Source organism: Hyperolius riggenbachi, chromosome 7, assembly GCF_040937935.1.
Source record: "Hyperolius riggenbachi isolate aHypRig1 chromosome 7, aHypRig1.pri, whole genome shotgun sequence".
NCBI classification, from domain to species: Eukaryota; Metazoa; Chordata; class Amphibia; order Anura; family Hyperoliidae; genus Hyperolius; species Hyperolius riggenbachi.
The window spans coordinates 138,604,594-138,618,306 of record NC_090652.1 but is presented as its reverse complement, the minus strand read 5'-3'; the positions used below and the strand labels follow the sequence as shown (position 1 = coordinate 138,618,306).

The window sequence follows — 13,713 nt, the reverse complement described above, 5'->3', positions numbered from 1 at the left end:
ATGCACAGCTGCACTGACTCCTCCACCGCCCACTGCCCAGCACCCAGCTCAGCTCCCCCTGGATCAAGCACACGCCTGGCACTGCAGTGGGCGGAGTCGGCCTTGCATGTACATTCAGCTGGGGGGCGGGCTCAGAGCGCAGCATGGCAGGTGGACGGAGTCACAATACTTTCTATTTCAGGAAGGGTGAATAGTTGTACTTACTGTACTGTATTTGCATAGCTTTCCTCAGTAACAGTGTACACTTTCACAATGGACATATCAGCACTGCAGGGTTGAAACTCACATTCTAAAAGTCTCAGTGGCACAGCAATAGGGGATGCAGAGGTTGCCACCCTTGGGCCAGAGGGGCCCCAATGTGCTCACCTCAACGCTGTATTGGCTCTCTATTGGTCCTTTGCTGGTAATCACTTCAACAGATGCTTTGAATAGTAGTAATCTTTATAAAAACTGTTCCTCATCCCCTTCTTGCACCTCTGACACTGTGGTTGTCCTTGGAAAGGTTTTGCTTGCTGTACCAGTTGTCACATATAGAGTGCTGGGTCGGTTGGTTGGTTGGGCATAGCTACTAAGCTATGCCACTGGCAACTCTAGGTTCAAGACTATAGGTGGACACACACCATGCACTTTATTTAATCTCTTTTCAGTTCAAGAATTACAATCAATTTTTTGATTAATTGTGACATTTGAAAAATCTGACTAATACAGTAGTCATTATTTTCACAAAACAAATGGCCCTTACACAATAGTAAATACAATGCAAAGTAAAAACTTTTATCCATCTCTAATAACTACTAAAAGAAAGACATTTTGAATCAGGATGATACCATTTATTGGCTAACTTCGAAGAACATTTCTTCTAGGTTAACCAATAAATGGTATCATCCTGAATTAAACCTTTTCTTTTACTGATGGTTAACATGGTACAATACACCACTGCTACTACTATGCTAATAACTACAAAAGGGGCCCATACACCTAACAATTTTCCCACCGATATACAGCCGATTCGATCACAGTGATTGAATCGGCTGTGAAATCGCCACGCACACCGCTGACAGAACGATCGATTTCCGTCCGAAATCGATCGTTCGCGCCGATTCCCGCCGATCCGTCCGTGCGGAAGATTTTCCTCGATCGCCGGCGGGTCGGGAGTGCGTCTATAGCGGCGTTTGAATGCCCGACGACTGACGCAATACAGCAGTATACATTACCTGTCCTGACTCCCCAGGTCCCGGCTGTCTTCTTTCCGCGCTGGGTTCCGGACCGTTCCTGCAGCTACACAGAACTTCCTGTCCCGGCAGGAAGTTTAAACAGTTGAGCGCCCTCTAATGTTTAAACTTCCCCTGGACAGGAAGTTCAGTAGCTGCAGGAACAGTCCAGAGCCCGTAGCGGAGAAGAAGACAGCGGGGACCAGGGGAGTCGCGGCAGCTCCACAGACTGTGATCGGTTTCAGGCTGAGATCGATTCACAATCGGGGGGAGGCGACAGCAGCGGCAGCTCCACAGATTGTGATCGGTTTCAGACTGAAATCGATTCACAATCTGTTTGCAGTAAAGGTGGCCATACGATCCCTCTCTGATCAGATTCGATCAGAGAGGGATCTATCTGTTGGTCGAATCTGATGGCAAATCGACCAGTGTATGGCCACCTTAAGAAAGGTATCCTTTTTTAAAATGTACATAGAAGTTGCTTTCAATATCTTTTGGAGCTTGATCAGGTAGTTGATGAGGTGACCTGTTCACATTCAGGTACCCCTGCTGAGCAAAATATTTTTCTTTCATGCATGGACTGCAGAAGATAAAACTGCTTGAAAAAGCAAACAAAACAGCAGTCTTAGGGCCCGTTTCCACTATCGCGAATCCGCATGCGTTTCCCGCATGCGGATTCGCACAGTCAGTACAAGTGGATGGGACTGTTTCCACTTGTGCGTTTCCCCGCACGTTTTTCTGTGCAGAAAAAATCTGCAGGGTAGGGCCCTCAGAATTCGCCTGCGTGTGGAATGCAGGCGAATCACACGCAATGTATTTAATAGGGAAATCGCATGCGTTTTCCCCATGCGTTTTTTGCCGCGATTTCGCATGCGATTTCGCATAGGTATTAATGTTAATTTACACAGGCAGTGACATGGTTAAATTCGCATACAGCCTTACCTATGCGAAATCGCATGCAAAATCGCGGCAAAAAACGCATGCGGAATCGCACCCGCATGCGATTTGCCTGCGGTGATTCGCCGGCGATTCCGCAACGCTATAGTGGAAACGGGCCCTTATCTCTGGTATCTCTCTTTATCCTTCACATGCTCAACAAAAGTCTTTTAAATGCACAATTATGAAACAACTTGAAAGAGTTGGACAACTTTTGTCAAGGCATTATCACTGATAAGAGGCAACCAACTGATAAGACTCAGCTTAACCACTTAAGGACTGCAGTCTTAAAACACCTTAAAAATAAAAAGTCAAAATAGCCATACTCAGGTCTCTTTCTCCTCCCCTGCGTCCCATTTGTCCACTGTGATCAATGGATTTCTCCGTGCTCCATTTTGAAAATGGCCATTACCCATAACAGCTTCCTGGTCAGCACACTGTTAAACTGTAACATCTCCCACTTGAGCCATAGGGAAGCATGGACATTACCTTGCACATTCAGTTGTAACTGACAGCTGCTGATATATAACTGACAGCAACTGGTATATTTCAGTTCTGACAAAATATTGTCAGAACTGGAAGGGTTCACTGTAAGAAGAAAATGGTGAGCTTCTGAGAGGAACTGACGGTGAGGTTAGTACGTAATATTCATTTACAGCTATGTCATGTGTTTATTTTAAATAATTTTCCTCGCTTCAGGTTCCCTTTAGGGACCAGACACTTTTTTTCCATTCAGACCACTGCAAATTTAACGGTTTATTGCTCGGTCATACAACCTAGAACCTAAATTAATTTTACCTCCTTTTCTTGTCACTAAAACAGCTTTCTTTTGGTGCTATTTGATTGCTCCTGTGATTTTTAGTTTTTATTATATTCATCAAAAAAGACATGAATTTTGTCAAAAAAAATGATTTTTTTAACTTTTTGTGCTGACATTTTTCAAATAAAGTAAAATTTTTACATACATGTTTGTCCACATTTTGATAAAAAAAAAAATTCAATAAGTGTATATTTATTGGTTTGGGTAAAAGTTATAGCGTTTACAAACTATAGTGCAAAAAAGTGAATTTTCCCATTTTGAAGCATCTCTGACTGTTCTGAGCACCTGTCATGTTTCATGAGGTGCTAGAATTCCAGGATAGTATAAATACCCCCCACATGACCCCATTTTGGAAAGAAGAAATCCCAAAGTATTCACTAAGAGGCATGGTGAGTACATAGAAGATTTTATTTTTTGTCACAAGTTAGCGGAAAACGACACTTTGTGACAAAAAACTAAAAACTAAAAAAATGTTTCCATTTCTGCTAACTTGTGACAAAAAAAGAAAATGAAATCTGCCACGGACTCACCATAGCCCTCTCTGAATACTTTGGGGTGTCTACTTTCCAAAATGGGGTCATTTGTGAGGTGTGTTTACTGTCCTGGCATTTTGTGGGTGCTAAATTGTAAGCAGCCCTGTAAAGCCTAAAGGTGTTCATAGGACTTTGGGCCCCTTAGCGCACCTAGGCTGCAAAAAAGTGTCACACATGTGGTATCGCCGTACTCAGGAGAAATAGTATAATGTGTTTTGGGGTGTATTTTTACACATACCCATGGTGGGTGGGAGAAATATCTCTGTAAATTAGATTTTTTAAATTTTTTAACACACAATTGTCCATTTACGGAGATATTTCTCCCACCCAGCATGGGTATGTGTAAAAATACACCCCAAAACACATTATACTACTTCTCCTGAGTATGGCGATAACACATGTGTGACACTTTTTTGCAGCCTAGGTGCGCTAAGGGGCCCAAAGTCCTATGAGTACCTTTAGGATTTTACAGGTCATTTTGAGGCATTTGGTTTCTAGACTACTCCTCACGGTTTAAGGCCCCTAAAATGCCAGGGAAGTATAGGAACCCCACAAGTGACCCCATTTTAGAAAGAAGACACCCCAAGGTATTCCGTTGGGAGTATAGTGAGTTTGTAGAAGATTCTATTTTTTGTCACAAGTTAGCGGAAATTGATTTTTATTGGGTTTTTTTTTCACAAAGTGTCATTTTCCACTAACTTGTGACAAAAAAGAAAATCTTCTATGAATTCACCATACATCTAACGGAATACCTTGGGGTGTCTTCTTTCTAAAATGGGGTCACTTGTGGGGTTCCTATACTGCCCTGGCATTTTAAGGGCCCTAAACCGTGAGGAATAGTCTAGAAACCAAATGCCTCAAAACGACCTGTAAAATCCTAAAGGTACTCCTAGGACATTGAGCCCCTTAGCGCACCTAGGCTGCAAAAAAGTGTCACACATGTGGTATCGCCATACTCAGGAGAAGTAGTATAATGTGTTTTGGGGTGTATTTTTACACATACCCATGCTGGGTGGGAGAAATATCTCTGTAAATGACAATTTTTAGATTTTTTTGGGCGGGTAATTGGGTACCCGCAAGGGGCAGATTTGGGTCTGATCTGATGGGTAGCAGTGACATGTGGGGACAGGGGGTGATTGATGGGTGATCAGTCGGTGATTAGAGGGGAGAACAGATGTAAATAATGCACTGGGGAGGTGATCGGGGGAGGTCTGAGGGCGATCTGAGGGTGTGGGCCGGGTGTTTGGGTGCCCACAAGGGGCAGATTAGGGTCTGATCTGATGGGTAGCAGTGACAGGGGGAGATGGGGTGATTGATAGGTGATCAGGGTGTGATTAGAGGGGAGAATAGATGCAAGCAATGCACTGGTGAGGTGATCGGGGGGGGGGGGGGTGTCGGTCTGAGGGCAATCTGAGGGTGTGGGCGGGTGATTGGGTGCCCGCAAGGGGCAGATGATGGTCTGATCTGATGGGTATGATGCGTAGCAGTGACAGGTGGTGACAGGGGGTGATTGATAGATGATCAGTGGCTGATTAGAGGGGAGAACAGATGTAAATAATGCATTGGGGAGGTGATCAGGGGGGGGGTTTGAGGGCGATCTGAGGGTGTGGGCGGGTGTTTGGGTGCCTGCAAGGGGCAGATTAGGGTCTGATCTGATGGGTAGCAGTGACAGGTGGTGACGGGATGATTGATAGGTGATCAGGGTGTGATTAGAGGGGAGAATAGATGCAAGCAATGCACTGGCGAGGTGATCAGGGGGGTCTGAGGGTGTGGGCGGGTGATTGGGTGCCTGCAAGGGGCAGATGAGGGTCTGATCTGATGGGTATGATGGGTAGCAGTGACAGGGGGTGATTAATGGGTGATTGATGGGTGATCAGTGGGTGATTATAGGGGAGAACAGATGTAAATAATGCACTGGGGAGGTGATCGGGGGGGGTCTGAGGGCGATCTGAGGGTGTGGGCGGGTGTTTGTTTGCACGCAAGGGGCAGATTAGGGTCTGATCTGATGGGTATGATGGGTAGCAGTGACAGGGGGTGATTAATGGGTGACTGATAGGTGATCAGGGTGTGATTATAGGGGAGAATAGATGTAAGCAATGCACATGTGATCGGAGGGGGGGGGGTGTCTGAGGGCGATCTGAGGGTGTGGGCGGGTGTTTGTGTGCCCGCAAGGGGCAGATTAAGGTCTGATCTGATGGGTAGCAGTGACAGGTGGTGACGGGGTGATTGATAGGTGATCAGGGTGTGATTAGAGGGCAGAGTAAATGCAAGCAATGCACAGGCGAGGTGATCAGGGAGGGTCTGAGGGCGATCTGAGGGTGTGGGCGGGTAAGTGGGTGCCTGCAAGGGACAGATAAGGGTCTGATCTGAAGGGCAGTAGTGACAGGTGGGTGATTGATGGGTGATCAGTGGGTGATTAGAGGGGAAAACAGATGTAAACAATGCACTTGGGAGGTGATCTGAGGGCGGGTCTGCGGGTGATCTGAGGGTGTGGGCGGGTGATCAGGTGTCCGCAAGGGGCAGGTTAGGATCAGATCTGATGGGTGGCAGTGACAGGTGGTGATTGATGGGTGATTGACAGGTGATCAATGGGTGATTACAGGGGAGAATAGATGTATACAGTACAAGGAGGGGGGGTCTGGGGAGGATCTGAGGGTGTGGGGGGTGATCAGGAGCTCCCGGGGGCAGTTTAGGACCTAATCTGTAGGATAGCATTGACAGATAGTGACAGGGGGTGATTAGGGGGGTGATTGGGTGCAAACAGTGGTCTGAGGGGGTGATCAGGAAGGGGGAGTCTGAGGGGTGCTGTTGGCGATCAGGGGGCAGGATCAGTGTGCTGTTGTGCATACTAGGGGGGCTGCCTCCTTCCCTGGTGGTCCCTTGATCACTGGGACCACCAGGGCAGGAGGCAGCCTGTATAATACACTTTTTATACATTACAAAGTGTATTATACACTTTGTAGCGGCAGATCGGGGGTTAACAACCCGCCGGAGCTTCTAAATAGCCGGCGGGTTGATGTTGCGGGTGGGCGGAGCCTAATGCCGGCAGCCTCAGCTAATTAGTCCCCCAGGTGCCGCCGCTGATCGGCGTTACGCGGTCCTGGGGGTGCCATTTTGCCGCCGCCCATAGGTAGTGGGCGGTCGGCAAGTGGTTAAGTTGGATTGACTTGACAAACAACTGAGAGAAGTTGTGTCCAACATGGCAATGTGTACAGAAGTCTGCTATGACTTTTCAATGACTTCCATTACTAACTAGAACATATTAGTCGTTCACCAGTTGAGTAACAATATGTAAATTTGTAGCTGTTCGTCAAGTTGTCCATCAAGTGTTCTGTGTGTATAATAGTTGTTTGCGCGCCAAGACGTATCTTTCCAACTTTTTTCAATCATAGTTGTTTGTAAAGTTGTTTTTAGTGATAGATTTTTGTTGAGCGTGTGTATGTGGCTTTACGCCCCATATACACGCTCAACAGCGGTCTTTTATGCTTTCACAACTTTTGTATGTGAAACAAGTTGAAACACTTAGAAAAAGTATTTTGCTACTGTTCAAAGAGCTGATAAGAAGTCAATTGACTTCTTATCAGTCTTATCAGCTCTTTGAACAATAGCAAAATATTTTTTTAGGTGTTTCAACTTGTTTCACATACAAAAGTTGTGAGAGCATAAAAGGCCGCTGTTGAGGGTGTGTATGGGGCTTTAAAAGCAGACTGCCTTGTTTTCTAATTTTCAACTTACTCTGCAGGGGCACCGCCAGAGTACAAGCCCGGCACGCCCCGGCTTTGGGTCTCACTATACGGGGGGCCGCGCTTCGTTGCTGGTGGCTACCGACCTCTGTGTGGCCCCGGGGTCCTAGTAACTTAAGTCTCAGAGAGGCCCCTTCTCTCCTCCTGTTGCCACCGCTGGGATTGAGTCTTGTCTTCATGGTTACCCGGCGGCGCCTTTCATGGCATCAAGGCGCTGCCGGAAGTAACCATGGCGATAGGACATGACAAGAGGAGAAGAGCCTGCTGTACAACCCAACTTCCTCTAGAAATGTCCCAATTACTAGGACTAATGGTGACCATACATGGTACAATTTTTTCATCCAATCTTACCATTTCTATGTAATATAAGGGAACTGCCTAAATTATCCTTTCATTACATTCACTTAATTTACCCTTATACTACATAAAATTGGTAAGATTGGATGAAAAAATTGTACCATGTATGGCCACCATAACTCAGCTGTTGTCCCTGGCCATGGCAACAGGAGTCCCTGTTGGAATGGGAGTTACGTAAGTCACTCTTTAACCTATACTGAGGGCACCACATGTATCTGGCTACCTATACTGCAGCACCTATAGCTTACTACCTATACTGAGGGAACCACCTGTACACTATTTCATATGTTAACCAGGGACTACCTGTATTTTGCTAGTATTCACCCACATCGTGTCTTGGCCATGCCCACTTTTTCGATGCAGTGCACTTTATTTGGTAGTGGGGCCACAACCATGGTGCGCGCTACACTCCGTTCATGGGCGGGGTGGGGGCCTCTAGTTATGGGCTGCTCGGGGCACCAAAAACTTAGCTGCACCCCTGATCCTGTGACAGAACAGGATATGAGGGAAGCATGCAATCAATGGCTGCTTCCTGCACTGTGATATGGGGGGGGGGGGGGGGGAGGGTATGATTGGTACACAGCTGATATTACTTTGACAAAGGCAGATAGAATATCTATAAGAACAAAAAGAAGCTGGGAGTTGTTTTTTATTGCATGTTATTTATATGGTGATTGTGGTAATTTACTACATAAAAGTCCATATAGTTTATTACATTGAAGTCCATAAATTGGTAAAAAAAAATATGTACAAAATACAGCTCCAGAAAGGTAGGCCTGGTCCCAGTTTAGAGCTCTTTTACCCCTCATTTACAGCATTAGTAAATGTGGCCTACTTGGAATTTGTACTGGCCCATATGTGTCTTCATTATATACACACATCAGTCACAACTTTAAAGCCAACTGATTAATCAAGTGAATATCAGTGATTAAATTATTTCAATGGCACCTGTCAAGGGATGGGATAAATTAGGCAGCAACTGAAAAGTGACTTCTTGAAGGTGATGTGTTGGAAACAGGAAAAATGGGTAGACTGAGTGACTTTGACAAGAGCCAAACTGGGATGGCTAAATGACTGGGTCAAAGCATTCCCAAAAGGGCAGGTCTTATGTGGTGTTAACAGTATGCAGTGCTTAGTTGTTCAAGGAAGGGCAACTGGTGAACCAGGAACAGAGTTATGGGTGCTGAAGCTTATTGATGCCTGTATGGAGAGAAGGCTTGCCTACCTGATCAGATCCCACACAAGAGCTAATGTAGCACAAATTGCTGAAAACTAATGCTGGCCATGAGACAGGGGAAGCAGAACACACAGTGCACAGCAATTTCCTGTATAGCACAAACAAGTCCAATACCCATCCTAACCTCAATTCATCGTCAAATGAGCCTGCAGTGGTCACGCGAGTAACAGAACTGAACCATGGAGTGCCGGAAGAAGGTGGTTTGGTTTGATGATTCATGCTTCCTCTGATCTCCAAATTCCACAAATCTGAGTCCAATCGAGCATCTGTGGAATGTGCTAAAAAGTCAAGTTAAATCCATGGAGGCTAAGCCTAGAATTTACAGGATTTAATGGATCTGCTGCTATCATCCTGTTGGCAGATATTGTAGGCCTTGTGGAGCCCATGCAAGGAGTCAGAGCTGTCTTAGCAGAAAAGGGACACACACACAATATTTGCATAGTTAGATACCTTTAAAGAACACAAGTTGAACCAAAAAAGTAGATTTTACTTACCTGGGGCTTCTTCCAGTTCCCTATAGTTTTTCAGATCCCTCCGTGTCCCTTCCATTGTGCCACTGTTCCCTCTGAAAGATCTGCAACTAAACCCACAGTTGCTGCCTACTATGCATACATGGTCCAGTCTGCGCGCCTGATGCTAGGAGCATTCTGCACATGCGTGGTTCTCAAATGAATTGTACTGTGTATCCGCAGAACTCTCCCCACAACAGGAGCAAAATCAAGAAGGCACATGGATGGGACCGCCCATGGGCAGTAGCCAACAACTGCTGGAGTTTTAAGGCCCATACACACGGCATACAAATGTCTCTTAAGACAGGCGACGGAGGATGGTTTGTGCAGCAATTGCTCCGTGTGTATGCAACAGGTGACAAAGACTTCCTGCAGACAAGCCCTTGCATGAGAGATCAAACCGTTCAATCCCTCACAACTTTTGTAGTGCAAACCGTCTTTCAATTTAGAGTTGTTGTGTTGTGTGTACAAATGTCTTAAAGACGGACAGCTTGTGGACAGCTTGGAAGCAGACGCTGATGCTCACTTTACACGTCCGTGGCAGACTGCTTCTGTTGTGAGATCACTCAGTATGTTGTCGCGTGTCTACAATTGTTGCTGGTGCAAATTGTCTGTCAAAACTGCATTCTGCAATCTTCTGTCTTTAGTTCCTGCCTCACAGCTAAAAGCATTTGTATGCCATGTGTATGTACCCTTAGTCGCAGATCTTTTAAAGAGGCAGCGGCATAACGGAGGGGACCCAGAGGACTCTGAGGGACCTGACAGACTGCGGAGGGTTGGAAGAAGCACCAGGTAAGTAAAGATCTACTTTTGTGGTACAGTTCAGGCATGCTTTAATGTTTTGGCAGATCAGTGTATATATCGCTCCTATTAGAATCGAATGCTACACATACGGTTATAATGGACACAGGATGAAAACAGTGTATTTAAACCTCTGAGTACCAAACAAACTTATGCTCACTATACTATAAACAAAAAAATTGAGTACAAAAATCAACTGTTATCCAGTGTTTCAACAAAATAACAATTTGCATTATAAGTGGACAATGCAGCACAGAAGGACTTTAAACAGACAAGTAAAAAAAATTTAAAAGTATTTACATCACAATGCATAATTCATGCAACGCTTACAAACAATTATGTTAACGGTGTATAAAAAGGAAACACAGAATGGCCCTTCGAAATGCAGCTATAATAAAATCAAACATTTAAACAGTGCTTTAAAATAGGCGAGCAATCAGAAGAACTGCACAGAGCACTAAAGAGCAGTTCTATTACAGTTACCTTATAGTGCAAGAGGATTACCAAGACTTTCCAATGCAAACCTCATCCTTTTTTTATTACGTGGTGGAGTAGAACAGAAAGGGTAGCCTGTCCTGGTAACTATGTTACTGAAGAGACACGTCTATAGCCTACTTTCATGATTGTGGTTTTCATCCACCAGCCACCTACTGTACATGCTTCAGGATTTTTTTTTTTTAGATAATGGTACTGCCTCCTAGGTATTTGCCTAATTGGTCACTTTCCTTTAGTGTCCCACCTAATGGGTAGCCAATTCCAGTGAATACAGATTAGGGACTAGCAACACTTTCTTTATGGCAACAGATACTCAGAATGATAAAATGGATAAAGGATGAAACATTGGGATGGACTACAGTACCACTGAACTGACATAAAAATGATAAAATAAAGCCCATGGTGGGTTATCTAAATTACCTGTTACTTGCCAATTGTCGCCCCCTCTTTATCTTTATCTGCAGGTGTTCCCAAGTAGCACTACACAATAGAGAACTAAATAGGTGCTGTTCTAACTTGTGAGAGCACAATGTAGGCAAGTACTTGTTAACAAGCGCTTTCTTTCACTGCACAGCCGCAGTCCCAAACTCGTACCTGCATGGTTCAGAATTGCTCTGTGCCGCTCGGAGGAACTTTCAGGTGGCTGTAAAATTTAGATGGACACGGGGAATGGGGGGACCCCCGACCACAACGAGAGGCAGAAGTAAATTCAAGAACAGGTACTCTAGTCCACCATGGGCTTCAAGAAATAAGATTTCTCCGATCAATCCAGGGGTACTTTAACTCCCCAAAGGGAACTATGCAAGTGAGGAACAGACTTTTATTCTCACAATGTGCTTCTCGGCACTATCTGCTTGATCATGTGTACTAAACCTGGTTTCTTTGATAAGCTTACGTGAGTAATTTATCAGAGCATACCAGACTTTGTACACCTGATAAAGCAGAATAGTCTTGTCAAACATGTAGTGAAGTCAAATCATCCCTTGCATTCATACCTTTGGGAATCTAATCCCCATTTTTAACCATGTGGTCATTTTATCACTCTGGGCACCTCTTGCAACCAAATCTGAAAGTATTACAAATAATTACAACCAAGTATTAAAACCATAAGTAAAATATCCCTCCATGATAGTTAATTCTAGGTGGGACGCTGGTGTAGCATTGGTCTTATTTGCATTACATGGACGTCATGAAGCTCACCATGTAGGCGCAGGGTAAAAAGCAAACTGTAGTGTAGCACTATAGCTAAAAGTCCACTTTAAAAAAAATGCATCCATGAAGCGACGAATGAGAATGTACATCAAGATGTTTTCCTGAAGGTTCGCTTTAAAGGCAAATGCTCCTCAGCCCCAGAAAAGTTCATTCCAGTACCAAGAATTAGACGAGAGCTTGGCTGATATGTAAAGGAAATGTCTTCATTTGGTTTGTATTCACCACTCATAAGGTACAATGCAGCCAAAAAGCAAGGCATTAGTGCAATAAAGAAATATACATTTGTGCAAATAGTAAGGTGCATAGTGGCAGATAGAACACATTTGTCTTTTTCTGCTGCAACAATGCTTGGCAAACAGTTTATCCAGCCACATACTGTCAATTGAAATACAAGCTTCCTTCGGGGCTGGGGACCTATGAAGAGAGAAACTGTAAGTTCACTGTTCAGTGAAAAGGTGTATTGCTGTAGCTGCAGGTTAAATAAGCATAAGCATAATATATCATATAATAAATTAATTCCATTATTGGCACTGCAGTCAACAAGCTTTACTAATTTCAACCTTCCTAGTGAACATTTTACATGGATGGATCACAAAAACAATAACTATTTCAATGGACAAATGTCTCAAACCCTGAAGCCAAGGGTCCTTTTACACTATATCAGTTGCTGACAGTTGTAACTGAGATGACAACTGATGTGCAAGGTAATGTCCATGTTTCCCTATGGCCTCTTTCACACTATACACTGAAATACTGAAGCTTTTTCACAATGCACTGCTATGGAGAAAAAAAACGCATACCAACACATTAAGTGTAAAAGGTCCCTTAGGGGGAAAAATGAGTTGGCCACTGGGTTAGGTAGCTGATCGTCAGCTACTGTCACTTAGGCCTCATTTCCCCTGCAACTCTGCGTGCAATGCAGGTGGCTGTGGTGATGTACGGCTCTGTGCTGCATCGCGATTCTCCAAGATGCGCTTGCAATCCCATTCAATTATAAGGATGGGATTGCAGCGCAAACGTGCACATTTGTCATTCTGCATGTACTTCGGTGCTGTCCATGATTTTCCCGGAGAGGCGGATGCATTTTCCATATAGCCTTTGGCTGAAACACATCTGCTCCGGGCACCAGCCAGGCCACAACGGACCATCGGAGTGGACACTACACTGTCTGCTCCCTCTGGCCTTCGTGGTCCGGCTCCAAATGGGAACCCAGCCTAATTGTCACCGCATCTGACCTTCCTTCCCATCAGACACATTAATTATGTCATAGGACTGCATCCTATATTCTTACACTCTTGGGGCTTGATTCACTAAACTGTGATAACTCAAATATCACACCTTATCAAAGATATCACACGTTATCAAAGTTAACACGCCTTATCAGAGTAGTATAGCAAGCTCTACGAACCAGCAGGGGCTCAGGGCAGGACGAGTGCCATTGCCAATTAGCAGGCATAAGTTCGTAGCGCTCGCTATGCTACTCTGATAAGGCATGTTAACTTTGATAACGTGTGATATCTTTGATAAGATGTGATATTTGAGTTATCACGGTTTAGTGAATCAAGCCCTTAACCACTTAACCTCCCTGGCGGTAAGCCCATGCTGAGCACGGGCTATGCCGCCGGAAGGCACCGCTCAGGCCCAGCTGGGCCGATTTGCATAATTTTCTTTTTGCTACACGCAGCTAGCACTTTGCTAGCTGCGTGTGCAATCTGATCGCTGCCGCTACCCGCCGATCCACCGCTATCCGTCGTGCCGCAGCCCCCCCCCCCCCCCCAGACCCCGTGCGCTGCCTGGCCAATCAGTGCCAGGCAGCGCTGTGGGGTGGATCGGAGTCCCCTTTGACATCACGACGTCGA

General features: G+C 45.1%; 1 protein-coding gene across 4 annotated transcripts in view; it reads right to left on the bottom strand.

Moving 5' to 3' along the window:
- Positions 1–10,428: 10,428 nt before the first annotated feature.
- The window catches only part of CIITA (class II major histocompatibility complex transactivator), a 242,012-nt gene continuing 238,727 nt past the window's right edge, over positions 10,429–13,713 (bottom strand). For all 4 annotated transcript variants that reach the window (XM_068244683.1, XM_068244685.1, XM_068244684.1 and 1 more), the window contains one exon: positions 10,429–12,268. The gene's annotated coding sequence lies outside the window, so the exon portion shown is untranslated. The remainder of the gene's footprint in view (positions 12,269–13,713) is intronic.